At 29.1% G+C, this 27,396-nt stretch overlaps 1 protein-coding gene across 2 annotated transcripts in view; it reads left to right on the top strand.

Annotated features, from left to right (window-relative positions):
• Positions 1–6,779: 6,779 nt before the first annotated feature.
• The window catches only part of LOC123291689 (putative uncharacterized protein DDB_G0282133), a 35,124-nt gene continuing 14,507 nt past the window's right edge, over positions 6,780–27,396 (top strand). For both annotated transcript variants that reach the window (XM_044872064.1, XM_044872063.1), the window contains exon 1: positions 6,780–6,798. The gene's annotated coding sequence lies outside the window, so the exon portion shown is untranslated. The remainder of the gene's footprint in view (positions 6,799–27,396) is intronic.

Genomic DNA, 27,396 nt, shown 5'->3' with positions numbered 1-27,396 from the left:
CAATTTGTATGACGTAAATGTAATAAAATACTCTAAAATATTGAAAAAGTGTCAAACACCAAAGTTTTTTTATGTTTTATTTTTTGAAAGCTTTTTTTGCATAAACAGAATCTGTGATAAATTTTCTTAATGATGAAAACTTTTTTGGGCCTCACCGATTAATTTTTGTACAATTAACATTATTGTGAGTTCTACCATAAGGTACTGTGCTAAAAATCACAATTTTAAAATGAAATAATTCAAAATTTTGCCCCGTAAGAGGCCCCAAAACTGTGTTTATTATGATCAAGGGACTTTGAACTATCAAATAGCCGGACTATCTTAAGACGAGAGTTTTATTACAAAAAACAAATATATTCAATTTTTGAATCGCCGCTATTTGCTCGATTACTGTGAAAAATACAGAAATTTTCATATGAACCCTGTTTTTCAAAGCTCAAAATTTGTATATTCATTGCAGCTTATTTTATTGCATTTTACTAATCAAACACTGCCGTTCTCATAGCTCTCCACCCGTTTGTTTATATTTTTTGATAACTTTGTTGAATAAACTATTTTAAATGACTGTAGTAATGGTAAAATTTATTATAATTATATCGCGCTAGACCGCCACTAAATTCATAGATTGACAATAATGGATAATAATGTATATCCTAATTTCTATTTAATTAATAACAAATTAGCAATAATTTTGGTATTTCATAGAAATAATATCACTATCATATATTGGCAAACTTAGCACCCTCGACGGATTATTTATAAACTTTTTTTTTTTTAATCTTATTTTTACTGTTATAATTATTTCATTTATCACTCTTTTGAAATTAATAGTCGAAAACTGCGGTTGTAAATTGGATTTTGTGCACGAAAATTAGAGACTTAACATTTTGAGCTTTTACACTTATTTAAAAAGGAAACTTTTGAACTAACGACCAAAAATTTTAGCTGTATTTAACAATTCCTTGTTAAGAATTATTATAACAATCCTAAACGATATTTGTTTCTCAAACTTCAGGAATTTCAGGAAGGCCTTTCATAAATTGGCATGCAGCTTGGAGATAGTTGACATAATTTTTTTGTAAATCAATGGTTTTTGTATCCGACACCCGTAGTTGGGGAATTTCACGTAGAGTTGGTTCCTAGCTCACAGAAACCAGAGAAATTCACGCCACGTCACCTCACTTGCGTTACTGTAGATAACAAAAACCACTGACCTATACCTACAGAAACTTGTCCACCAAGCTGCATGACTATATTTGGAAAAATTTGAGTGACAAAGTTATCAGAAACCACAGACACTGACGTTTAATCAGATCACGCCACCTTACTTTCGTCGCTATACATCTACAGAAACTGACATAACGCTTTCTTACCAAGCTGCGTCACTATGTATTTGAACAAAAAATTGGGTGGATAAGTTATCAGAGAAACAAACAAACTCATCTCCCGGAAGACCAAAATGACAATATACAAAACTCTAATACGGCCCATTATTACCTACGGCAGTGAAAGTTGGACATTAACATTGGAGGATCAAGAAAGAATCAGGAGATTTGAAAGGAAAATAATAAGAAGAATATATGGGGCTATCCGAGAGAACGAAGATGACTGGCGTATCCGAACCAACAGAGAAATCCTTGAAATCCTACAGGGAGAAGACATTGTGAAGTTCATTAAATCACAAAGACTCAGGTGGTTCGGACACGTTCAGAGAATGGAAAACACACGAATGCCAAAGAAAATACTTGAAGCAAAGATATATGCCACTAGAAGAAGAGGAAGACCTCGACTCAGATGGTTGGACCAGGTGCTGGGTGACTTGAAGGTGATGAGAGTCACTGGGTGGGGATCTGCAGTCAAGGACCGCTTTGCTTGGAGGCGTATTGTAGAGGAGGCCAAGGCCCACCCCGGGCTGTAGCGCCATTTGCCATTGCCAAGTTATCAGAGATGATATTTGTTGTATTCTGAATAATTGTTATTATCAATTACTATCAATTTAATAAAATTCTAATAAATAATAAATGATTAAATTTTTTTTCGTAAATTTTAGTCTAATATATTTGGAAAAAGTTTTTGAAAAAACATCCACATGACTTTTCTCCTCAGGCGAATATGTTACGACAATTATACGCTTCGAAGGGGTATATTAAAAACTTGCTTGCAATATTTTGTTTTTAGTAAATGAATTGTATTAAATTTGGGTAAACAGTATTCAAAGTTTTTATTTTGATGTACCTAATTATTTTAAATTTTTCACAGCAGATCAAATTTGGATAATTCAGGTCTATTAAGCGGGCCGGGGTGATTTTTTCGCAATCGGGAGATATATGATATTGGATACAAAGTTGTTAATGTGACCAAAATAAGCTATCCAAATATGCAATAGCATTTAATCAAATCTATTTTATGTATCTTATCTTTCAATAAACTCGAATTAACTATAAACTTAATACCATTCGAGAGTAAAGACCCTATTAATCTCGAAAAATACATTGGAATTCTGATATGGTCACCAGTCACCAGTCATATCATTTGTCAAGCGTCAATGTAGATCTTTCCAGAAATCGCTTAGACCGCCACTAGGCTAACTTATTAAAAAACAAAATTTTTCTTTGTTTTCTACAATATCACATTCTAAAATTGTCCTATTTTTAACCCCCGAACCAAAAAAAGGAGTGTTATAAGTTTTACCGCTGTGTGTCTGTCTGTCTGTGGCCTCGTAGCGCCTAAACAGATGAACCGATTTGGATTTTATTGTTTCGTTTGAAAATTAATTTTTTGGAAAGTTTTCTTAGCTATACTTCAAGTGCGAGTTTAAGGTCCCGTACCCGGAACAACTAAACAATAACCTATGAACCTCCTGAGGTAAAAGGTAATTTAATGGGTCGCGTTCTTAGATACGTTTCAAGTGCGAGTTTAGGATTCCATATCCGATAAATTTCTCGAGGGGTTTTCAATTTCACTTGTAATAAAGCAATTTTGCAATTCTAATTCCAATCTCCGGAAAATTTATCCTTTACAATGTAAAGCAATAAATTAAAGAAGGTATATAAAATATGAATCAATTTTATTAATTATTTATCAATAAATAGAATGAACAACAATCAATATTCATTCAATTATTTCAAAATTGAAAATAATCATAATAAATGGGTGCTTAATAAATTACATGATTGTTTTTAAAAAATATATCTTTGACTATTTATCATAATTTATTATGCTGTAAGTATATATGTACTATTTACTATAACAATATTATAATGAATGTATATTATGAAAACGGAAGTGATTTCCGGGAGGGTGATACAATTACATGACAAGGGGAAAAGTGGGGTATATGAAACTATATAGTTTAAAACTAAAGCACAACAATATATCACAATTTTTTAACTATCATAGAGTTTGTCTATTTATAAATAGAAATATAGAGTATTTTAATAATTGTCGTATTTGTTCAACACGATATGTTTTAATAATATGTCGTCTACATAATGAACATGCCGTGGTTGATATCACTTTAGGAAAACAGATCAATAATTTTCTTATTAAGTAGGTATATTGACAGGTTTCAAGCCTGAAAATGGCCTAGATTGAGACCCTGATTCCAATATTTTTCATTCATTCGAAATATAACAATTCGATGTCAATATAAACACCATTTATGGCAATATAAATAAAACTGACAGTGCTTGATAAATCGCATATGAGTTTAGTTATTTGCTGAAAAATTTGTTTCACCCCTGACACCATTTATCAGTGTTTTTTTCAGTTTCATATCTTTTATATAATAGATACTATAAAGGACGCCAAGATCCAATTTGTATAGCAAATAAAACAATCGCCCAAAAGGACGCAAAAGATGTAAAGAAATTAATGGAAAAATTTTGTATTTTATAAAAATTAATATTTAATGATTCCTTTTATTACAGTGTTATGATTTTAATTTTCAAAGAAATTTAACAAAAAATATCAAGATTTTATTATAAGTTATTAAAAATTTTAACAATAAAACATCTGGGAAATACTTTAATTATTAAATTTACTTTGCAAAATATTAATATGTACTTTTGATTTTTTTTTTCATTTTGATTTCTATTTTATTAAATACTGTACTATTTAAAAAGGTCCAGTACTGTCTTTTTGCGAGGCTCTAGGCTCAAGATGTTTGGTAGCCCATGTAAGGAAATTTTTTATAGTATATATGGTAATATTACTTATTTAAGACACAACTCGAATCACTGGAAGAGTCTGGGGCCTCTCAGAGACTTCAGAGCGTCTGGGGCCTCTCAACAACGTGGGATCCTAAACTTGAGCCTATCTTGCCTATGCATAAAGACGGCATTGAAACTGTCGTTAAATTATTAACTAATTTAATTTTCAACCAGTTCAATTATAATGATGGCAGTTATAAAACGAAGCAGGTAATTTTAAAGTATTTCGTTGGAAATCTTGTACTTAATTTTTCTAATGATAGTTTGGGATTGATTCCAGACTCTAGCTATAGTAATAATATAAATTCAATTGTTTTAAGAAGAAAGGAACATCAAATTTGATAAACATATATATTTTAGAGAAAGTCCAGGCGATAAAGTGATGGTTATGGCTTAAACCAGGAAGTTTTATTTAATTAGTACAGGATCTACTTTTTTTAAAACCGGGATAGGTAGTTAATAATGGCGTATCCACACTCGCGTTTGAGAAAAATTGTAAAAAAAATTCACAAATATAATAACGTGCGGCATTTTTTGTGGGCCAATAAAAATCGATCAATAAGTTAGCACTCTTTATTATCTATTTGCTAATATTTTAATTTTTGCTATAAAAACTAGGAAAGACAACTGCCAATGAAGAAATTTACTCAATCTCTTAATCTTAAAAACCCGACATTTTTTCTTCTCTAATCTTACTACAGCTTTACACCGCGTACTTTTGTCTCCGCGATACAATTTATTGACTCATTAAAGTTCGTCTCAAAGGTATTTTATATTGGGTAGAATTGCGAGGCCCGATAGACGTTCCTGACTCATTGTTGAACGCAGATAGGTTTTAATTATTTTCAGTTTGCTGAAGCTTTGCTCACAGCTTGCAGATTTCGTAGAATGTGCATTATATTCTTAAACCTAACATTAAGAAACGCTTTTTGCAAGTCATATTGGCACAGATGTTGTAACAGATCTTTTTATAATTCCCAGGTGGTCCCCTGGACGGGAGTGTACGACTGTTTTTCAAGGACTAGGTGGCAGATCGCAATTGACTGCCTCGAATTTGCAGTCGCTAACATAGGAGTAAGAGCTTCTCTTGTGATTTCGCACATTCGAAGACAAACGAGATCCAGGAGAAAAGCTATTGTGATCTCATCGATACTAATGCCAAAAGTTCAGCACATCAGGAAAAAGATCCCACAACATTAGATAGAAAAATGGCTTTTTGTGAAACTCACCCTAACGTGTTCCTTGGATTATTCTAATCAAAAGCTCTCAAGGCTACAAAAATCTATAACGAATAATTTTTGAGGTACGGGTATTCAAAGCTACGAAAATATTACAGCATTAGTATATGACTAGAAAAATGCCTTTCTGTAAAACTTTTTCAAACTGCCTCCAAAATGTTCTTCAGGTCGTTCTGATCAAAAATTCTGATGGCTACAAAACTTTTTAAGGAGAAGTTTTCCAGCTACGGGCGATTAAAGCTACTCATATTTTATAGTTATATAGCCCGTAGCTCTAAAACTACCCGTTAAACAATTTTGTGGCCGTGAGAGCTTTTTATCAGAACGATCTGAAGAAAATTTTTGGGGTGGCTTGGAAAAGTTTCATAGAAAGCCATTTCCCTAGTTATATTGGTACTATAAATATAATATTTTTGTAGCTTTGAACGCTCGTAGCTTGAAAAATACTCGTTAAAAAGTTTTGTGGCCAGAAGAGTTTTTGAACAGAGCAATCTGAAGAACATTTTGAGGGAGAGTTATTGATCAGAATGAGGGTGGGTTAGAAAAGGTTTCACAGAAAGTCATTTTCCTATCTAATATTGTGAGATCCTTTGGCCGATTTTGTTTTTTGTATACCATATTTTTTCACCCCTACGCTTGGACTAAGTGTACCGTATGCATATAAAAAAAATATGTTTACATATGCAAGCTTTAATAACAATTTAAAAAGCAACCGTAACAGTTACTGACAGTAGCGGCAACAAAACAGTAACTTATGGTTGAAAACACTATAAACAACACAAAAATATATTACATGTGAGCATAATACATGTGTTCTTTTTGTAGTCTAGTGCATACACTATTTACACTAAGCACAGAAAAGGACACTACCCTTTTCTAGTTACACTCGGTAGACTACACCGAGAACAAAAAGAACAACTTGTATGATACAATTTTATTGTTATCTACATAAATATTAAAGTATATATAAAAATCAGTGATTTAATTAAAGTATTAATTATTATATGTTTTAAAAGAGAACGCGATGTAACTGTTTATAACTGAATTCATTCAAAATCCCCAACAAGTCTAGTTTGTTTGTTTGTTTGTTCAAAAAACCCATTATTGGTTGAATTATTATACTTTTACTTTGATATTGTATTTGTTGGAAGAAGACACTTAATAATAATTATTATTATTATTTTATTAAATTGTACGATTGTGTTTATAAAAGAACGCGCAACAATTATATAAGTTTTTCGATTTGTATTAGTGAAATTATTTTTTGAATGAAATATTGTGTTTGGAATAAAGTTTGAATTTTTTGTGTTTTGAAGTTGTGTGATTTAAAAGTGTTAATTGTTGTTTGGGTAAGATATTTATTTTCTTTGTAAAATTTATTCTTTTGTGATAAAATCCATGGACCGATTTTGCTCATTCACAAAATTAAAGTCACTTTTTAGCTTAATAAATTCTCAAAAACGTACACTGCCTGTGACCAACAAATCAGTATTTAGTTTTGAGTGACGAAGGGCACTCTCTCCATTAAATCAACATCAAAATGGTTTTTTTTATTATCAATATTTCTGATTGTTAAATCTTTTGATTAAACTCATCAAAGATTTATATTCCATTTTCCATTTTAAATATGAATTTAAAAGATTTAACTGCCGAAAATAATCGGCAGACTAGGAGAATACATGGTGGAACCCCATCAAAGAATTAGATACATTCTAGTAGCTTATAAATCCTCATATTTTTAGCGAACTCTGCAGTTTGCTCCATATTTCAGTGATCCATAAACGGGCTTTGAAGCCTCTGTAAAAATTATATTTTTACAGAACGCAAAAGATAATGTTTCATATATTGGTGGAAGCTGCGGAAAATTAAATGGAATATAGGATATCAATATACTGTTTAAGTACCCTGCGCTTCTTTTTTGCAAATGTTAGAAACGAACACTTTGAATTTCAATAAAAGCCGTTCCCTCTCTATCTCAGATAGATTTAGAAAATATCGTTATCAAATTAAAAACCCAGTATACCTAGAAAATGGTAGCGATTTAACGGAAATATGTTTTGAGTAGTTTTGTCTGGGAGCCTGCGTGGCGTTGTCCAAACTGTGCTGTAAAATATTTTCGTATACAGGATGTTTCTAGTTACAATAGCAAAACTTCATCAAATGGCATATAATGACAATTTCTAGATAATATGTTAAAATAATGATAATTAGCCAAAACTTCTTAAATTTTGATGTCCATTTTTTCCAAAACTATATAAAGATATGGAGTTGAAAATTTGCAGGTAGCTTCAACTAGTGGTCTTGAGAAAAATTCTCGAAAAACGAAAAAAAATCTAGAAAATACTTTCGAAATTTTTCGAAAAACATAATTGTGTTGGTTTCTGAAACTTTTCCAATATATTAAAAATAATGCAAGCACTGATATTCAATACTTTCTATACAGAGTTTTTCAAAAATTAACTTAATCAATTGTTTGTTTTCACTTTGTTTTTATAGTTTTTTTCCTCATTAAAGTAAGGAACATTTCACAACAATTCACAAGAAATCAAAATAGATTTATTAAAAAAATATTTTGTTAAGTTTGTTGAAAGGAAGTGGAAATATTTTTATTTTGAAAAAAGATAAAAATTATTTTAAACCACAAGTTATTAAATCAGTAATGACAGTATGACACACACACGCATATAGTTTGTTCTTTTTTCACTCGGTGTAGGACACTGAGTGTAAGCTGAACATGATGGTACTATGGAAGTGTAATAAAACTATCCTTTTTCTATTTACATTTAGTGTAAATAGTGTATACACTATTGTTCGAAGAGAATTTACGTGTGTGTATTCAACTTTGTAACATATAATCAACAACTTTTTCCTTGTAATACATTTCAAGTAAATGTGGAAAAAATACAAATTTTTTTTATCGCAAACTACAAGCGATTTATGTTTGAAGCAGAAACTACAGTTTGACTAATAAGTCTTTATTGTAACTACAGCGATTAGCAGACGACAAAAAATCATTTCTCAAGATTAGTACAGAATGCGTAGATCCTAGAATGCGTAGATGCGTAGACGACAAAAAATTATTTCTCACCATTAGTACAGAATATAGCGAAAATTTCTTCAAGAATGAGAGACTATTATCTTACACGAAATTATTAAGGTAGTACGAGCTCCAAGGCAAGTTAAGACTTGTTGTTAAAATTATTTGTATCTTATTTTCAACTTTGATGATGAATTTTGTTATAACTTCATGAATGTAGACGAAAATAAAGAATATAATTTTTCGATATCTGCCTTGGTTTTCGAAATATCGAAAGCGAAAAAATTTAAACAAAATTTTCAATTTTTGATATTTTGAAAATTACTCCAGATATGGAAAAATTTTATTGTTACTTTTCGTTTTATATTGACAAGCTATAAAATAATTCACCATCAAAATCGAAAATATATAATTTTTTAAATATTTGTCCTCACTATCGTGCTTATACATCCTTAATTAGTGGAGAACAACGATTTTTTTTTTGTTTTCAATAATTTATTAAGGTTTTAACTTTAATTTAAATAGTTTTTTTTTTAATTTTCCACCGACTATATAGTTATGGAGACATATATGAAAACATATCATCCATGTACTGTTTTTCCATGAGAACAATGTTAAATATGCCTACTTTTGAAGTCATTAATTTATTTAAATAATAGGTCAACACCGCCCCCCCCCTAAAATTTTCAAAATTGATTTAGACTTAGTCCAGTTCATATAAAAAAAAAAACAAGCCTTTTATTCAAAATTGCCCTGACGCTCCTACATCCTTGATTTGTTTACAATAAACAGTAAATCCTGAAGAAATATTTTCAGCTGAAAACCAGCTTTAAGATTTATGATTTTGTCTATGATGAGGCACCATTAATCGTTATTCATTATTCATTATTTTACATAAAATTTTAATTAAATAAAGATCTGTAGACGATAAAAATGTAAAAGTAGCACCCACATAATTCTGTATTTCATTGTTAATCGCCATAATAATTAGCAAAATTGTAAAAATAACTAAATTTGGATAGTATAAAAAGTGAAATTCGCATATTTTTTGTTTTGGAATACCAAACTAATTAACCTCATTCAAGGAACTGCGATCCCATAAAATAGAACGTCATTCCATAATGAAGCAAAATTTCTATAATTCTTTTTATCTGTCAATTGGAAATTTGATAATAAAGAAAAATTAAGTTATAATCATGGCTCAAGTGTCGAATTCATGGAAATCGAGTTTTTCGGGTTTTAAATAATATATATAATTTATTTACCTCCTGTATTTACTAACAGATAGACATTGATAAAACGTAGAAACAAAAGGCAGATTATTTACAACTGTCGAAAAGATTTGATTCTAAAATTCAAAAAATTGTATTCTATTTTTCAACTCTTTCGACAATTGACGTTTATTGCTACGTGTTTATCTTATCAATGACTTCTTTTTAATAGAAACTACACTAAACAAAAAAAACATCGTTGAAATACGAAAATCGAAAGTTAAAATTTCTTTTTTCTTTATTAATAAATTTATTTTTATCATTCTTCAAATGGCAGATAAAAAAAAAAAGGGAGTTACATAACTCAGAGGATTAAAATTATTTTGTTGAGAGCGCAGGATACAATATCCTTCTCGAATTAAGGAGCAACGACGCTTTGAACAGTCTAGTTTTCTTTTTTTGAAGCATAAAATCTTTGCGCTCATTTGTTTATGATGGAAGCTACAGAAAGAGAAAAAATGATATAAATTAATAAGACTTTTAAGGTATTTCCAGCATGGTATTTGCAGTTCCTATGCTAAAACTATAGTAAAACCCATTTTTTCGACAGAATTTAACAATTTTTTTTCACCGACTAAGAATAGGGATTACTATTAAATATCCGAAAGTTTTTGAAATTTTGACCGTTTAAAACACGAGAAAATACCTTTTCCCAATTTTGACAATTTACGTCAAAATTAATATCTCGAAAACAAACGACGTGGTGCTATTTTTTCTTCTTCTAAAAACATTCCTTTCAACTCTCCTATTTATAACCCCCGAATTAAAAATAATGGGGCGTTATAAGTTTGACCACTATGTGTGTGTTTGTATGTGTGTCTGTTTGCATGCCTGCTTGCCTGTCTGTCTGCCTATCTATCTGTCTGTCTGTGGCATCGTAGCACCTAAAGGGATGAACCGAATTTGGTAATTTAATGGAGAATGTTTTTAGCTACGTTTCAAATGCAAGTTTAGAGTTCCATACCCGATGATCTTCGAAATCGGCTCAGTTTAGAAAAGATTTTAAGGAAAAAGGTAATTTAATGGAGGATGTTCTTAGATATGTTTCAAGTGCGAGTTTAGGGTTCCGTATCCGAAAAATTTGTCGGGGGTTTTTAAATTTTGAAAATTTCACTTGTTTTCATTTCTGTGAGTTTTACATGCGTTGACCCTCGAAATCAGAACTTGGCAGCTGATTATCTCGCGATTTAAACGATCAAAATTCTGCAACTTCGGGATCTCACAGCTAACATTATTATGAAAAAAAGGCCAAATCTGTTGGCAAGTGCAGCTTTCATGGTGGAAATACCTTAAGAAAGAATTGAAGGTGCAATTCCATAATCGAAATATTAAAAAAGTTAAAACGTTTTTTAGTGGGAACCATGTTGTGCTGTCGATGCTTTAAATTTTAAATTAACATTAACCTTTAAAAAAATGTATTTCAAATTGATAATAATTTATACCATATGTTTATTCAGTTTTTTTAAAAATATTAATTATATCTATAACAGCAGAAGAAAGTTTTTTTTTGTACAAAAACTGTGAAAACGAAACTTATGGAATTTTTTTGCAAGCATTTACAACTAGTATTGATTATAATACGACAGATGATCATAAAAATTTTTTTGTCGATTCTTTGCCAGCTGATATTAAAAAGTGGTGAAGTGTGAAGAACAAGCCTTCCAATAGGTGGGAATTGTCTCTCATTAGAATACCTACTGATTTTTCATCCATTTCATCTAATCCAAGTTTGTTAAATGAAATATTTGGAATAGTAAATGTGATGTTTTGTAAACAGCGACGAAAACCGTTTTTTTTTTTTAACTTTGAATGTCCAAACTTATTTTTAGGGTTGGAACCCTAAATTTTTGGAACCTGAATGTTTCTCTCGTTCTGCACGTACTAAATTTTGATCTTAATCACATACATGACATAATTTTGCTCTAAATTGTCTATTCAACGATCTAATGAAGATCGATTCCATGGTATGACAATTTCTGACAAGTTTTTTAGTCTATAAGACCTAATAGACGTAAAGCAATAACGGAGCGAAAGTTTGATAATTTTTTTTAATGCATTTTTGAGGATTGAGAGAGATCAAGTTTGATAATATAAAATATTGAAGTTTCAAACTGTGGCCTTTTTGTCGGATTTGTGGAAATCAAGACTTTCATGTTTTTAACCCCCGGGTGTTAACAGTTTGACCGTGTGTATGTCCGTCTGTCTGTGGCATCGTAGCGCCTAAACGGATGAGCCGATTTTGATTTTTTTTGTTTCGTTTTGAAGGTAATTTAATGGAGAGTGTCCTTAGCTATTCAAGTGGGAGTTTAGTGTTCCGTGCGAAAAATTTGTAAGGGGCTTTTTAAATTTTGTAAATTTCACTTGTTTGTTTGTCGTATATGTTTCGGGAAGTTGTTGTGAAAAGGAGTTTGCAAGTGTCGAAAAATAGGTTTGTTTTAATTGCACTTTAACTCTTTCGATAATTGCAAACATGCTACCATTTTTCTCGTGTATTCAGAAAAAAGTTCTCCAAATACTTACACGAAAATCGAAAAACTATTTCCATAAATTTGACATTCAACAGCCACAGTTAAAACTTAAAATTAAAAATGCAGACAAAAATAATCATAGAAATTTCATTTCATTTTGGGCTCACGATCTGAAAAAGTTCGCAAAATCAAAAGAAAATTTATGACAAAAAGAGAAAAGAATTTTCAATTTAAAAAAAATTTTGACTAATAATATTATTTATAAAATGAAGTAATTAAAATTGATTTATTATAAATATTATTTTTACATAATTAATTAACTGGCAATTAATATAGTAACAGTAGGTATTATTATTAAAACGATTGTATACGCAGGTATTCATTATAAACATTTCGTGAAAATAAATATTTATAGTATAAAATGAATGTAAATTTAACGTTAATTAATTACCATTAATTGTATATCTAGATATAATTAACTATAATTTGTTTTCATATTTGTGGGCAAAAATGATCATAATGTCAATAGGTCACAATAGATTTAAAAAAATTAGAGCAAATTTGAACCACATGAATAATATATATCAAAAATTTGTTTACCGTTTTTGAAATCCTAAATCTTTAGCCGGTTTTCCACTAAACGCACAAACGAACAAACAAAAACAAAACTGCAACTTTTTACCAACTTTTTAAAGAGTGGCAATGTAACGGCCTTACAGTTTCAGTTTTGTTCTTGTTTTTCAACAATAACTCAACTGTCCGTTTAATAGAAAACCCGTATTACACCTCACGCTATGTCGCTATAAACTTTCATACTTAACATTGGGAGAAACTATTAAATCGTAAAATTGCAATGTTTCTTTAAATAATCAGGTCCTAAATTCAACACTTTGCAATTTGCAACCTTTATGCCTATCATTAAAGAGGCCTTCAGAAAATTCAATAGGAGAAAAGAGAGCAGAAGGTTCTAAGATATTATAACATTTCCTGTTGCAGTAGCAGAGGGTTAAGGTTTTTTTCAAAATTAAAAATTATAAAAAGGTATTTACGACCAACCATGACCCAAGATGGATTGAAAAAATTTGGCCATAATAAGTATCGTATGCTTCTTTGTTGACAAAGGGGGGGGGGCTGGCTTGCCAATTTTCGCACCCCGCTGCCCAATAAATTTTTTTATCTTGGAATTGTCCAATAAAGAAAGCAGATAACGGCTTGTAATTAGTTAGATATGATAATAATTTTTCTAGTAAAGGTAAAGTAAAACAAGTGAAAACAAAAAATTGACTGGGTTAATTGTTGAAATACCATATATAGAAAGTGTTGTCATGTAAGTAAAGAACGATAGTCACTCTTACACACAAAATAATAAAATATCCTTCTTCTCACTTCTTCAGTGGATATAGTATATGCTATAAACAAACAAACACGTACATAATATATGTAACATATATAAAAATATACAATATCTGAATACATACTATATAAAGTTTCTAACATAATTTGCGCCCTCTAGAATAAACAGTGATGCTTACGAAAAAATGTTTCAATCAAAAGTTGTATAATAGTTTACACGATGGGTTCTACGGACCCAATACCCAATAGACTTATGTTGCACATTTACGATCTCGACCTCACTTTTAACGTCCTAACGACGCTATAAAAATTTTAGCTGCATATCTTTTTTCGTTTTTAAGTTATCGTGGCTATAGACAGACAGGCAGTCATTCAGACGGACTACCGGAAATGGATGTTATGAACACCTAAACTAAAATTTTGTTCGTTGTATCAATACTTTTAAGCGTTACAAACTTGGGACTAAACTTAGTATAACTTGATATATTTCATATTTTAACAATATTGTACTAAAATAGTACTTTCAGTTTATTGAATTTTAATTATTAAAAACCTGCAAGTTAAAAATATACAAACTTATAATTATTATTTATTATAACTTTAGAGTTAAGATAAATATCAGTAGGGAGGTACCTACACTCTAATTAAAATTAAAAATGTAATAATAAACACGACATGAAAAGCATCCATCGTGCTTAGAAGAATCTAAACATAGATTTTATCAATATACACTGTGTTCTCCGATGAAGTTACCAAGTGAAAAACAGTTTTTAATATTAAAATTATTATGGTTTCCTAAACCCTTGGTTACATTGTAGTGAAACTTTGGTATCTTTTGGCACATTGTGATGAAACTTTTGTTGACTTTACCATACACACGTACTCATTGAAAAATTACATGTCAAAACTATTTTCTAAATTATTTACTCTAGCAAGTTTTTTTCTATGCTACCCTAATCTTCTTTATTCCTTTATCAAATTCCATGATTCACCCCTCATTTTCAAGCTTATTATGCCTAGGTTTGACAAAAAATATACTTACGGTCTAAAAATGTACTGCTTAGAAAAAAACACGCTAGAAAAAATGAAACGAAAAAATATCATAAATTTAATAAATTAAAATAATAAGTTTATAAGGCAAACATGTTAGTTTTTACAGATGCTCTCCTAATACTCTAGACATGTAATTACTACTTTTAATACATGTTCTCCTAATATTAATTTAAGAACTTTTGAGTTTGTTGAACGAGTACAGAGTAGCCACGGGTTACGGTAAACTATACGGGAGCTGAATAGGAAATTTTTATGTATTTTTTTTATATTTTTAATTCATTGTTTACACCGTTATAACACAGTAAAAAATATAAATACTGCTTAAAAATGCTGTATTTAAGTGTAAAAAAATATTGAAAATACATTATAATTTTGAGATATTTAAACGCAGTTTTTGGCGCTCTCTGTTGATGACGTATAAGTACGTGATCTGTCAATTGGTGACAGTTCAATGTATAATTTACACTTTAAAAAAATGAATTTACAACACAGAATTTACACTCGTTATTATTAAGTTTTCTAATAAAAAGCCGTAGAATAGTATAATTTAATGAAATACCATATAAAATGTAAGTAATTAATATAATAAAGTATGTCAACAAATTTGACAAGCCCGTACTATGATATCACGTCCGTATAAAAATTTGAATTTCCGTGTTAGAAATTTTTAAATGTCCTCACTGAATTTGTACTTTTATTAATTAATTTTAAGTACTTAAAAAGATATTAATAACTAAAATAATGGTTTAGTTGAAATTTCAGTCATTAAAGTTACGGGAGAAAAATATTTGAACCAAATTTAAATTTCATGAATATTCCCTATTCCCTACGGGTCGAGCTAGTCTGAAATATTATTCCTCTAGCCTGTTTTTTTCGTGGGTACGCGATATCTTTCTTATGCTTTTATCAAATTCCATGAATTACTCTTGATTTTAAAGTTTATCGTGCTGGCTAATGACGTAAAGTAGACTCACTGTCTAAAAATCTACCGCTAAAAACCGGCTAGAGAAATAATTTAATTTTGTTCATTATATAATTTGTATATCACATCTGTTATAAAATTGCTAATGAATAAAAAAAATGCTGGTTTTTGGTATGTTTTAAAACCGAAAATTAAGAGAGTGATAATATTTTTTACAAAATAATTTGAGCTTTAAAGACGGAAGATTCAGTTTTCGAATGAGACAAATTTCAGTGCGATGAATATTTCAGAAGATACAGGGTTTTAAAATCAGAAGTGCCAATTTAGCTTGGGCAGGGAATATCTTGATCCTAAAAGCTCTTTTTAATGGAAAATAAATAAGCTTCGAGTAGTCTGGTCTCAGTTTTAGTACATGGTGGCAAGGGATGAAAAAAATTCTTAAATAATAGATTCGAAAACAAAAAAGCACAAATTTTCAAATGAGTTATTGAGGTTCCAAATACGACGAATTTTCGCAGAGATACACCTATTTCATATTTTGGTAAAATTTTATGTTTTTGAAATTTCCTTTAATACTTCTGATGAGTATAATTAATTTACTATATATTTTTGTTTTTTACAGTTAACGGTAATAAAGAAATAAATAAGTAAAATGCTTTCTTTATTATTATTGTTGAAAGATTTCTATCTAAATTATCTTATTTTAATCTATATAGTAATATAATAATGATTTCGCTTTATATATATTATCATTATTATCGATCATAAAATATATTTTATATGCTCTTAATTGTAAACAACATTATCACTTAAGTTAGAAATAATTATACACAAATAAACGAAAACCTGAATTTTTTTTTTATATTTTAATTACCTAAATATTCTTATTTAGACTTTACGTAGGTGTCCAAATATATTATGTTTGCAAAACCGTTAGGAGACAATCTGAGAGTTGTCTAAATAAATTCAGAACGATGTAAATATTGATATTAAAATTAAAACCTTAATAAATTATTAAAAGCAAAAAAAAAACCCGATGTATCTCACTAATTAAGGATGTATGAGCACGGCAATGGGGACACAAATTTTAAAAAATATATACAGTCAAACCTGGGTAAGTGAGAACTGGATAAGTGAGAAAACTCTATAAGTGAGAGTAATAGCCAGGACCTGTCATTTTAAGCTCCTAAAACCTCTATTAGCGAGAAACAGAAATCTCTGTAAGAGAGAGACGTTATTCCATCATGGACCTCCGTAAGTGAGACTTCTATTTATCTATACCTCTATAAACGACATTCGAGTCTCTATAAGCGACAGTTTTTTATACCTCTATAAGCGACACTCATTTTATCATATTACATATTTACTACCCGTGTACCTGCATTAGCGAAACTCGGGTTAGTTAGAAACCTCTATAAGCGAAAATGGGATTGTGCTCCCTTGAACTCTCGCTTATCCAGGTTTGACTGTATATTCAATTTTGATGTTGCACTATGTTATAACTTGACATTATAAGATGAAAAGTAAGAATAAAATTTTTCGATATCCAGAGTAATTTTCAAAATATTGAAAATTGGAAATTTTGTGTAATTGTTAAGCTTTCGATATTTCGAAAACCAAGACAGATATCAAAAACTTTTATTCTTATTTTTCGTCCACATTCATGAACACTTTTTTCCTTAGAACACTTTTTTCATAAGTGATTATGCACTACAGGCTGAAATTTGAAACTGGTTGAAACTTCGTCTTCGGCAAGCCTTAGAAAATTCATGAGAATGGGACTTTAGAGTTATAAATCGATTTTATATTTTTACAATTGTGCAATTTTAATGGCCCTGCGAAAGAAAACTTTCCATTTTTCAAAATTTTCCCAATTAAAAAACATTTCGGCCTGTTCGTAATCACTTCTGAAAGACTTCTCTATACTGAGAAGATGTGAGTATACATTTACATTATAATGAGGTCAAATCAGGAATAGATGAGGACAGATTATATTCAAAATTGAATGCGTTTTAAATTTTGGTAGTACTATCGGCAATAGACTTTGCATTCAGAATTTAATGAAACTTGTCATAGTTGTCCATTATTATATCATAAATAACCAGTTAAATTTTTAGGGGCCTTCAAAGAACTGAAAATTTGAACGTAGAGTTTTGTGAAATAAAATAAAATCTGTGATTTCCCATAAGGATCAATGTTAAAATATCTTTAAAATATCTTTTTTTCAGTTCTCTGAAGGCATATAAAAATTTAACTGCTTAATTATGATATAATAATGGACAACTATGCCAAGTTTCATTAAATTCTGAATGCAAAGTCTATTACCGATAGTACTACCTTTTCCGGTAGTTACAACAAGAATTAATCAAGAAACAACTAAAACATTAAGCAAATTGAAAAAACTAATGACAAAATATGTTTTATGTCACGTACTGCAGAAAGGGTTTTCCTATTTTTGTTTATTTTTTCAAAAGTTTGATTTTAATTTTTAATATTATTGTAATTAAAAAGGTAAAATTTTTTAAATACTATGGTTTTCATATGTTCATGAATAATATTTAGACCGAAAATTTTGTTTAACCAAAATACATAAATTGTTATATTTTAGTTTTATTTTTGATTTAAATGGCTAATGGTCATAGGCGGAACTAAATTTATATTTATAATCTATCCATATAACATTGAAATGAAATATGTGACTTATTATTATTACTGTTTAATTAGGGATTATTTCTACGTTGAAAAATCAAAACTTTGAACATTTGCCTAATTTTCCTTTTCTATTTTATCAAGTAACCACTGACCAAGCTTAAATTTGGCGAATATTATTTTGTTCACTTTCGAAAAACACAGATTTTCCGCCGGGTGTCAGTGTTTTCCGCCCTGAAAGCCTTCTTCCTGGCTATAATAATTTTCGTAAATGAAAAAGATGTAAGACGTAAAGGAAATAGAATTGTATAGTATATTTTGGGAGGGCAGTTATCAGGTTTGTAGGTTTGAACGAATTATTTGTGATAGAGCTACATTTCTAAGATTATCTCCGCCCTTAATGACATGAATGGATGGTTGAGCCCATGAACAGGAAATGGAACGATACAGAAGGCTGTTAGATAATAACCTGGACATAGACAACCTCTTTAAAGATATAAACCTTCTGGTTTGGGTGCTTAACGGTCGCAGAAGATTTAAAAACTTTTTATCCTCGGCAGAATGTCTCAGAAAAACCAGAATGAGACATCTAGCATTCGGCTTGACAAAATGTGGTACTCAGTAAAGAAATAATTAAAGTGGAACTTTAGACCTTTCCTAAAGAAGACAAATAGAGAGAGAAAACGAACTAGATGCACCAGACGTTAGAGGAGACTTTGAATAAGAGTTAATCTGATGTCGGTAAAAAGGGCTACTTGTTCGGTGTCTGCTTCTCGTGATTACCACTACCACTACATTCCTTAGGCGAATAAACAAACGAACTTTTATTTGAGTGTTGTTTTTGTAAACAACTCTTGAAAAACAACTTTTGATATGTAGTCTCTATGGCAATTGCAGGTTATGGCGTCACTAAGTGTTTTTTTTTCTTTCTATTTGTACATTTAAATCCGTCACATTTTCGTAGTGATTGATGCCCAAATATTGATTTTCACATGATGTTTTGGCTCGAAAACGAAGGTCTTTTGAAGCAAAAAAAAATTTTTAGGACATAGGCCCACTGATTTCAGCAATAACAAGGTAGTTACACAATAGACACTTCCAGTAAATTTTTGGATGTACCAAAAGCACTTCGAATCGATTTTAGAGACCAAAAAAATGATTTCTTTAATAAAATATTTAAAATATCAATAAATATAAATATACTATACTTAAAAAAAATCATGACGTCATCTGTTATGACAATTCATAGTATACCAAACAGTGTATACAACTAGACAACGCCTGGGCCCAAAACTTGCGATATGATGAATGAGAAAGAAAACTGCCAATGAGTTCCTCTGTGTCCTTATCTAATCTGTATATCATTGGCTACATATTGTTTACATTATTGCTATTAAGTAAATAGATAAGAAACGATTTATGGAATACTATTTAATACATTAAAAGTTATTCAAAAAGTAGAAACGCCATAAGAAATTTTATATACATAACAAACACAATATAAACAGTCTAATTTTTAATAAAATTAACTAAAAATTTTATGGAGTTTAATTATTATTTAAATTTAAGTGCACTTTCATCTACCAATATTTGAATTGCAATATTTCTGAAAACACAAATTGTATACTTAGTATATTGTGTTTTTAGTAAAAACTGCGGCCACATATTGGAGAATATGCAAATCTGCACATTAAACACTTATTCATTTTTTAGAAAAAATAAAACAAAACTGTATATAACCAGATTCCTCGCGTTCTTTATGTAAATAAACTCTTTGGATTCAAAACCATTCATTAAAGATGTTTTTATAACTTTGCAAAAATTTGAACTTTTACATTAAATTTTTAATTAAAAAACGATTTCCATAACTTAGATGATATTTTTTGGACTTTAACTAACTTTTAAGACAAACAAAACAGGAAAAAAAATTTTTTTTGAAGTGTCTATTAACCATAGTATTTTCTATATATTATATCTTTTGTTAGGATCCGCTTAAATTATCTACTTTGGCGTTTATGGATTTGACATCTTTATAAGTAACTGTAGTTTTATTATTTAATTTTTAATTAATTATCAAAAAACATGCCCGCATCATAACATAAAATGCTACAACATTAGCAGGGTGTGTATTACGATGGATGGATGTTTACATTAAATTTATGATGACTTTAAAAATATTAAAATCATTTAACGTATTAATATAAAGAGGATAAAAATAACTTCATGGTTAAAATAAATTATAACAACTAGCTAACATACCACACAAAAAATACGTTCGCTTACATTTTTTAATAATTATGCATTTTTCCTTGTTAATTAAAGTGATGTTGCAGTTAAAATGCTTCTAAAATGTAGTAGTTAAAATTCCTACAATGAACATGCAATTCTTAAGCTATAGGATTATTCTTCGATTCGGATCGAATAATCAGTAAATTTATAATTTTTTACCTTGACTAATATCAAGCCGAGAGATAATTTTATTGTTTTTACTTCCTTTAATTTAGGTAACTCGTAGTCTCTGCTTGCCAGACGAAAAAACTTCGGATCGATTTTTAATAATCATTTTCTCGTGATCCAATCGAGCTGAAATTTTGCAAGCAGATTCGTGGTGACGATTAAGGAAGAAAAAAGAAAATTAAAATAAATTATCTTGAAAGAGAATAGTTTTCGGAACTAATTTCACTCTTCATATAATATTTATAACAAAAAAAGGGAATAAGATAAGAGGGGGTTCAAGGGTAGTTTCTGCCTATCGTAATATTTACTAATCTGTATATACAGTGTGTCGCATTTAAGATGAAGACACCTTTATTTTTTTGTTATTTATAAGAATATCAATTAGAAATTTTACAGTCATGCAAAGTGATGGATCACATTTTTTAAGATTCTTAACCGAAATCTGAACTTTAAACTCAGCCTACTACAAATTGACAAATAGGGTCGATTCTTAAATATTTTGTTTAGCGTCATAAATTATTATATCTTATTAGAAAAAGTTTAGAATATTTTTTTATACCCATAAACCAATTTTTATGACAAAAATTCCACTTTTAATTTTTTTTCATTATTTTGGTCTACACTCAAAATAATTACAAGTTTATTGAAACAATTGAATACATAGCATTAAAAAATTGTCAATTGATCCAGTTTTTAGATTCCATGCACACTAGTTACAAAATTAAAAAATGAACTTATAATAATATAATTTTGAGTAAACTCCAAAATAATAAAAAAATACGAATTGATCTGATATGATAAATTCATGAAAATCGGAAGGTATAAAATAGGTATGGGAAAATAGGTATGGGTATAAAAAAATATTCTATGCAACTTTTTCTTATGTTTTTTTTCGATATATATAAAAAAACTCTAACACTATAGGCAAAATATTAAGAATCGGTCTTATTTGTCAGTTTGTAGTAGGCTGAGTTTAAAGTTCAAATTTCGGTTAAGTCTTAAGTATCTTAAAATTTCCACCCTGTACGACTGAGCAATATTTGAAATCGATATTCTTATAAATAACGACACGCTGTATACATAAGCGAAATGCCTCTGACTGACATGACGACCCGATCAACTTGAAATTTAGCACGGTTACTCATTTCGCAATGTACACGCTCACTAAGAACGGATTTTTGGAAATTTAACTCTTTAGATGGTGAAAAAGGGAATGAAATTTTGTATGAAAATCTATCATTTTAGAATCCATTAAAAATACTTAGTTACCTAATCGATTTTAAAATTATTTCACGTATAGAAAGCTACAAAATGGGCTGTATTTTTTCTTTTAATTAGAATTCCTCACCAAAAAAACAAAACCCATGAAATTGTGAACAAAAGGAAAGGTAAGTGAGCGCAAGGGTAGTGAAGTCTACAAGGCTTTGTTTTTATATTGCATAATTATGAAAGTCATTTGATTTAAAAGATGAGGGTCTTTAAAATTAAACGTAATTATCAATCGGTAATAATTGCATACTATACAAGTTATAAATGTCGCGCTTTACTATAAGAATAAATAAGTACCTATATACAAAAGATATCGTGATAATTGTTAATCAGATACACTTTTACAAAAAATGTAATTTGCATACATAATTTAATTAAATTAATTATTATTCCTTGTTATTATTGACGTGTGCTGCTTATTTATTTAATGAATTTTATATTTTTACAAAATAAAAGAAGTCAATAATTCACGCATAAATTATTATGAAAAAAAAAGTAAAAGTAACAAGAAATATAGGTACAATCAATGCACCGAAGAGTTCCATGTCTAATGCTTATATTAAATAACTGATTTATGTAAAGTAATCAAACTAAATGGTCTTAAGTAAGTTTTTATGTTTGTAGAAATTTTTATTTTGCCATAAAATCAAATTACTTTAACACCGGTAATGATACCAGAAAAATTTATTAACTTCCTAATAGAATATTAAAAATAGCGTCAACTATAATTTGATAAAAATGACATGGGATTTTCAATCAAATCGATGATGCGAATACGATACTGCGTTTGAATTGCGCTAGATTTGAGAGTTTATTTTCGTGTTTCTTTTTTTTTAAGATACCTTTAAAAAGCTAATAGATAACAAAAAGAAATTGGGCTTCTAGAAAGTAAAACTGGTGTTCGAAAAGAATTCGGTGTAAAGAATTATTTCTGTAGTTAGCTTGTCAGAAGTAAGTCGCATAAAAACGCAGATTAATGTTGCCTCAACATCAACACATTACTCGAAAATAAATTGTTCAAACATTAGCGCTGGTGCCAAAAAATCATTTAGGAAGACACCCTTACTTCGCTGATCTTTTTTTCATTTTTTGTAGGAAACAGGAGTCCTATGGTTTTAGTTTTACTGTTAAGACAATGGATTAAAATCTTTAAATTTCTAAAGCTATCATCCTCCAATGTACTCCGAAAAGGACATTCCTTAAAGTACAACAAGCCAAGCCTATATTAGCTCTATTAGTTAAAGCGTAACTAATTCCGTGCGCGGTATTCCAAGGGTAGTGGGTTCGATTCCCGCCGTCACAACAACAAATTAATATAATGGTTATAATGGGCTGATGTAGTGCATGGTATATTCATAAAGGAACACTTAGCTTCTCGAAATAAATGAAGAAATGGAATAATCAGAGAATTCTCATTAATGTTGAATATTTCTGTCTCAATTCTACGCCGCTCAAGAAAGTCAACTCTAAAATAAAACCATATGTTTAATATTCAATACTTTTGAATACTCATATACATGTATTACAATGATTTAGTTTCGCCGTGACTTTTTACTTATTTTATTAAGGTTGATCGGACACTATACTGCAATTTTACAAGAATCTTTTTAACAGAAATTAAAAGTTTTTATCTGTAAGTTAATTGTTTAAATATGTAAATTAAACAATTAAATTAAAAAACCTTAATAAATTAAATTTTTTGTTTTATAATGGTCTATAATTCGAAGATTTGTCTAAAAGGCCAAAACCACCTGAAAATTTATTCTTCTCCTGATTTAGTTCAATATTTGAAGTTGTTTACTATCTATCTCAAAATTTTTCCAAAGAAAACTAGATTGTATTATATACTTTCAAATAGGTATATATAATTCGCAAAAGATTCTTTTGAGAAAGTTTAAATTACAGTAATAGAAATTATATGCACGAAATTTAAGATGACGCGTTTTTTACCAAGAATTTTAATATATATTTCGAAAATTGTATATAGACTTTTCTGCAAATACGCGCTTACATTAAAAAAATTAATGAAATTAAAAAGCTAAAAAATAAGGAGATAAATTATTGTCTACAATAAATATGTGAATATATGATTATGGTACCTACCATATTCGAATACATATATCACAACTCTACATAGTAAATCAAATATGGATTTGCGCTCCACTGGCGCAAAAAACATTTATAATTACAATAACATCAACATCAACAAATATAAAATATAACATACTATACGTCTATAACCATTATCATAAATAATATAACAATAATAAATCATTTCTTTAGCCATATTGTTGTGCATAAAAAGATTTTAAGTAGTATAAGTTTTTATTAGACAGTTTACAAGTAAAATTTACAAAATTAAAAAAAATCCCGAGATATTTTTCAGTTACGGAACCCTAAACCTGCACTTGAAACATAGCTAAGAACACTCCCCAATAAATTACCTTTCAAACGAAATAAGAAATATACAAATCGGTTCATCCGTTTAAGCACTACGATACCACAGACAGACACACATAACGACAAAACTTATAACACTCCCTTTTTTTGATTCGGGTGTTCAAAAAAAGTTTAAATTTGGTAGTGTCTATTAATCCAACTTGCTTTGACATCACATAACTTGGCAAAAAAAGTTCATGCGAGAATTCGTAAAAACGTATTCGACAGTGAAATGTATAAAGTTTCAAATGCGCATATTGAATTTCATGCAAAATAATTTTTCCACCCCGTGTGCGTTTTCAAATTTCTTAGAAAACTAAGATAACTATTCGCATTCATCCGAGCGAAAAAAAAAATTTATATTTATTATGTGCTTGAACTTTGCTCTCGTTGGAAATTATAATTTTCCATACCTGCATTTATAGAGAATAAAAAAAATGCAATTTTTTGTTGTAAACCATATATTTAGATAAATTACATGCATATAGGCCTTAGAAATCTTATTTTGATCACAATTTAGCGAACTAGTTACACAGATAAGTGAAAATATATTTGATATTTTTACTATTTTATTAAATTGACTAAAATGAAAGGACGAATAATGCATTAAAATTCAGGAAAGGTTGATCAAGAAATGTTAAAGAATTTTCCACAATAAATGTTACACTCCGTGTTCCGAATAAGTTCTAATTTACATAAAGAAAGGTAGTACGAGCGCCAAGTCAAGTTTAGACTCATGAAAATATATACTTTTTTAAATTTGTGTCCCCACTACCGTGCTCATACATTATTAATTAGTCGAGCACAACGGTTTTTTTGTTTTCAATAATTTATTCAGGTTTTAACTTTAATTAAAATATTTTTTTTAAATTTCCACCGACTAGTTTCGGAGAAATATATGAAAAAATATCATCCAACTACCGTTTTCTCATTAGATCAATGTTAAATATGCCTACTTTTGAAATCATTTATTTATGGTCGAATCACCTCCCTTAAAATTTTTAGAATTAATTTAGACTTCATATTAAACCTACAACCTTAAATTGAAAAGAATAATAATATTTAAATTCTATTTATCGAAGTCATATTAAAAGTCTTTAGGAATGCCTCTCAATATTTATTTCTGATTTCCAGGGAAAAAAGATGACCTCATGTGCAGCTGGTTAGATTACACTACTAAGTATATTATTCCTTTCTTACCTTTGTTCTATTGCATAATTAAAATAAGTATACTTTTAAGTATGTATAAATAAAGTATTGAAAAACAATTGGTAAATTTGTGAGGCATAGTTAAATGAATATTACATATGTTTTTTTTTTTGTTTACGATTAGTCTAATTAAATAATAATTCTACATAATATGCAAATACAATACTTAATCGTGTAAAAATTAAATTTAATAAAAATATTTGTGTTTTAAATATAATAAAATTTCTAATAAAAAATGTAAAATATTACAGAATTTAAAAAAATTATAAAAGCTAAAAGTTACATTACTATACAGGGTGGTTCAAGTTATAATAACAGGACTTAATAACGTTAAAATAATGACAATTTTTCTTTATACATATTGCCGGGAATGCATCCTTTACAGATACAGTGTGCTAAAATTTTGAAAGAAGAAAGATATTTTTGTGAAACGCTTGTTTAGTAAAATTGAAACTTTAATAGTATGAGCTAATGATCTTTCATACTTCAAGGCTTGGCTTATGATGATAAATTACGGAAACCAGCGATGATCCATTCTTGAGACATTTTATAACAAATTTGCAATCTTTCTAAGCTTGACAATATTTACAATGGTACCTTTTCTATAGAAAAGGTACCATTGTAAATATATACTAAGCTTATATTAACTTCACTTGTAACTAACGAACAATGTAATAAAATCTTAAAAGTCAATTTTAAGCCAAGTACTTCTAATTGTCCCATTAACTTCAAAATTTGCACTCGCATAAGGCAACGAGTGTAATATAATTTCGACATACTGTATCTGAAAAAGACGCTTTCCCAGCTATACTGTGGAAAAATAATCAACATTTCGATATTTGCTAAAATTAAGCGAATGGATGTCATGACAAAGCTTTTGGATGTATTACGTTGTGCTAATAACAGAGTAAATAAGTTTATTATTTTGAACATTCTTATAAAGATACAAGCTTGATATCCATCGGTTTCGCTTGGTTTTAAAATGACATGACCACCTCGTTACAGCCCTCACTATAACGATCAGGTGGTCATGTCTTTACTTAATAAGTGTATTTACGCTATAAGTGTATTTACAAATTGTCATTATTTTAACCTTATGTAGCATTTGATTAAATCCTTTACTGTAATAACTTGGACCATCCTGTACATTTAATAGGTACGTCTATTGTAATTTCTATCACAAAATGCATAATATATTACACACATGATGTGTTAATACATATTTTATTATGTTAGGTATCATACAATATTAAAATTAAATCGGTATTGTTATGCATTGTTATTATAATGACATACCGGACGGATATTGTATGTGAGAGTTCAAATACAAAATAGTATTTAAAGGACATTATTTATTATTTACATATTATTATAAAAATTGTCTACTTTCCTGCGTTAACACTAACAAATTCTGAAATATATGTAAGAAAATTGTTTGTAAATCTTAAACTATAAATTCCGATCGATTCCAGTGGATAATTTTCGCGTAAAAGGTGGCTGTTATGATTAATTTTCAATTTTTTGCATGTAAATTTTACAGCAAAAGTCAAATATTAATATAAACCAAATTAATTAATCAATCCTTATTACTTAAGGATTGGATTAAAATAATAATTTTTTATAGCTTAAATGCATAGTCTATTGCTAGGAATCTAAATTTGGTCTATAAGCTAAATTTATCACATAATACTGCATACCAACGTTTTGCTCTTAAAAAGTTAAAAAGTTCCAGCTAAATTTTGTGTAATTATAAAATATTAAGTATTTTTCGGTAAATCTTAAAGTGTAAAACACACTTTATTTTTGACAAAATAGTCAGA

This window comes from Chrysoperla carnea, chromosome 2 (genome assembly GCF_905475395.1).
Source record: "Chrysoperla carnea chromosome 2, inChrCarn1.1, whole genome shotgun sequence".
In the NCBI taxonomy this organism is placed as follows: domain Eukaryota; kingdom Metazoa; phylum Arthropoda; class Insecta; order Neuroptera; family Chrysopidae; genus Chrysoperla; species Chrysoperla carnea.
Note: the sequence above shows the minus strand (reverse complement) of the source record. Positions and strands in the feature narration are given on the sequence as shown.